Genomic DNA, 3,484 nt, shown 5'->3' with positions numbered 1-3,484 from the left:
AACGATTCTTAGCAAAAAATATTTAATTTTATAAACGTTCCATCATAACTTAACACAATGACAATTCAACACGCCTTTAAAAAGTGATATAAAGTCATTAAAAACGAAGATTAAAACTAACATATAAACCTAATCTATTTAATTGAGTTTTCGGTTCATTACTTTTCGTGACTTTATATCACTTTTGAATTGTAATTTTGATCCGCTCACCGTTTTAAAATGTTAAAAATGTTTAAAAAAACAAATGTTCAAACAAATTCAGATTTTTTTTTTAATTCATAGCGTTTGATCAGGGATATAATAATTTTTTTTGTTTACAGTTTTCATATATTTTTTCCAAGATGCTTCTTTAATTCACCATTTTCGCGCATGTACTACGAGTTTCCGGACACCGTGTATAGCAACCAAATTAAATTTTGATCTCTAAATTTCTTGAATCTCTTGTTACAACTTGACTTCACCCGACTCAAACTATTTGGCTCTTGTATTTTTTGTTTACATATTTTTGTATGACTTGACGTCAATAACTTAATAAGTCAAGGCGCTGATGATCCAGAGCCCTCGAGGTTTTTGCTAGCGCCAGACTCAGTCAGACACTACATTCTACACTTTTACTTTAAATAATCCCAGGAATAGTTGGCTGACTTCTGATAGTTGATGCATGCTGTATTTAAAAAGGAATTTTTAAGATACCTCTACATGAGAGAGTTTGGTTATTACCCGTTTCCAAGAGCATTTACCTCGGGAATGCTGTGTGTATGCAGCCTTAGTTCCAGAAGGGATGTTGCATTACTCCTGATGGCGTATAAGCTTCTAAACGGTTTAGTCTCAATACCAGATATTCTGGCTAAAATAGGATTTTATGTCCCGGATAATTTTGCGCGAGGCCGCCAACACAGGCTTTTGATTCTTCCTAGGTGCAGAACTAACTTACCAATGTTGATACCCTTAGGAAGAATCACAAGGTTAATGATATTTTTCACATGTACTACAACGTATTTAAACGTGAAATATTATTATTCAAGACTTAACATTGTAAATCTACATTTTTTTGTCCCTCTTGTAAATTGTATTTGTCATTCACTTTTTTTGTAATTTTTAATTACCGATATTGCAATGTACTGGTTTATACTGTTTTGCAAATAAAATGATGCCGTTTAAAGCAAATGAATCCACCGTTTATCCCATATTTTCAGATTCTATAAATGTGGCACATTATGGTAAGCGATCGCTCAAAACCTTTTTGCAAACTTGGCATTTATTTATTGTTTAGGAACATTTACAGACTATTAACATGAAAAAAAAAATCATTAGATAAGCGCTGCAAAAAAACGTGCATATCAACAGTCCACTTAAAAATGTTCACATCATGCACAGTTTAAGTGTCATTATACACTACGTATTAACAAAAAAATATAAACAGCTAAACGTGAGCAAAGGCAAAAAAAAGAGATATCAAAAACAAAACATACAGATAAATATATGATCCAAAAAACAAAAGAAACAAAAATAAAACAGAAAACAAATGAAGTTAATTAAAAAAAAAAAAAATTCACAATCTATTGCTAATTTGCTTTTTAAAATAAGCGAGACTATTTGCATATATGTATATCTATGTAGTTACACTCAATAGAATTGTACAGACGACAAATTCTAGACAATGGATTGAAGTGTGCAATATTGTTTTTAAATAATTTTAGATGAAATATATTCTGATTCCTTAGATTACGTCCATTAGGAACTTTAATAAGAATATTGCTCACACAATGAGTTGCTTCAAGCTTGTCATGAATAATTTTGTGTAGATATATTAAGTCAGCAAATTGTCTTCTTTTATCCAGGGTCGTAAAGTATTGCAGTCGTTCCTCGTAAGACTGCAGTACGGCACTTTGTAGCAGTCTCGCCCGTTAAAGTACCTACCGCACTGACATTCAGCATTCTCAAGTTGCCGTCTTGTTTGGCGATCGAGTCTGAAGTGCGCATCATTTGGATTTGGTTCGACAGTTGTGGTTCGAGTCCCGGTGGCACGAGAGGTTCTGATAGACTTGCTGACCTTGGCGGACCCTGAATTTACGTAAGAGGCCCTTTAAATTGAGATTGATATATTTTTAGTTTCTTAGGGATTACACTGATAATTTATAAATTTGTTCAGAATTATCTAATTCTGAGCTGGCGCCCATTTAATTCTTATAGCATCATTTATTCTTTGTAAAATCTTCAACTGACATGACTTGCATTTTTAACTATCGAGAATTTCTGTCTCGACACGCTTTGATATATAACCTTTATATTGAGTCTCTTGTTTCTTTTATTATTTCCTAGAGCTATGTGTTTAGAAACCGCATTTTATAAAATAAATCTTATATTTGCTATAAGAGTTTTATTACTGGTGCAAGCATTTAATCTACCCACATATATCTTGAGTTCCTTTTAGAGAAGTATTAAATACAGGTAAGATTACTTGTTACAAATGGCGCCCAACGTGGGGCCCGAACCCACGACCCTGAGATTAAGAGTCTCATGCTCTACCAACTGAGCTAGCCGGGCATGCCAAGAATCACTCAAAACGTTTTTGCAAACTTGGTATAATATGTTAAGAATCACTCAAAACGTTTTTGCAAACTTGGTATAATATGTTAAGAATCAGTCAAAACGTTTTTGCAAACTTGGCAAAATATGCCAAGAATCGCACAAAACGTTTTTGGAAACTTGTCATATTATGCCAAGTTTGCAAAAACGTTTTAAGCGATTCTTGGATAGCTTGTCGTAGTGTGCCACATTTATAGAATCTGTAAATTTGGGATAAACGGTGGATTCATTGGATTTAAACAGCGGTAAGGTAAGATAAGCACAATAAGCAGTGTCATATGTTTCCATATTTATTAAATAATATGGTAAGTTTATATATATGACGCCAATCGCTCGAAATAACTATTTAATAAAGTAATTTGTTGAAAAAATTTTTTTTTTGTATTTTATTTAATCATCCACTAAAAGTAATCACAGGTTATATATTACTCCACTAACTTACGTTATTAATCTTAGCCTGAAAGAAGGAATTTTTCCGAGCATCCTAAAAAAGGGTCTGGTTATTCCTATTCATAAATCAGGACCTACAAATAATGTTAACAACTTCAGACCCATTATACTATTAAACACATTGTCAAAAATTCTTGAAAAAGCAATAAAAGAACAGCTGCAACATTATCTGGAAAACATGCAAATACTCTCAGTTAACCAACATGGCTTTAGAAAAAATAGCATCACAGAAAACACAATTGCCACGGTAACCGAGTTTATTACACATAATTTAGATGCCAGAAAAAAGTTATTTCAATCTATTTGAGCTTATCTAAAGCCTTCGATACAATTTCGCACAAACAACTTTTAAGAAGCTAAAAAACATTGGCATTAATGGAGTAGAATTTTAATTAGTGAAAAGTTTCATGTCTGACAGAACACAACAAGTTAAAATTGACAATAA

At 32.4% G+C, this 3,484-nt stretch overlaps 1 non-coding gene across 1 annotated transcript; it reads right to left on the bottom strand.

The window, feature by feature from the left end:
- Positions 1–2,474: 2,474 nt before the first annotated feature.
- TRNAK-CUU (transfer RNA lysine (anticodon CUU)) lies at positions 2,475–2,547 on the bottom strand. Its single transcript has one exon. It is a non-coding gene; the product is annotated as a tRNA-Lys (tRNA).
- Positions 2,548–3,484: the final 937 nt, after the last annotated feature.

Source organism: Hesperophylax consimilis, chromosome 20 (genome assembly GCF_061612785.1).
Source record: "Hesperophylax consimilis isolate HC1 chromosome 20, BYU_Hcon_1.0, whole genome shotgun sequence".
Taxonomy (NCBI): Eukaryota; Metazoa; Arthropoda; class Insecta; order Trichoptera; family Limnephilidae; genus Hesperophylax; species Hesperophylax consimilis.
The sequence above is the reverse complement of the archived record's forward strand: the minus strand, read 5'-3'. Positions and strand labels throughout refer to the sequence as shown.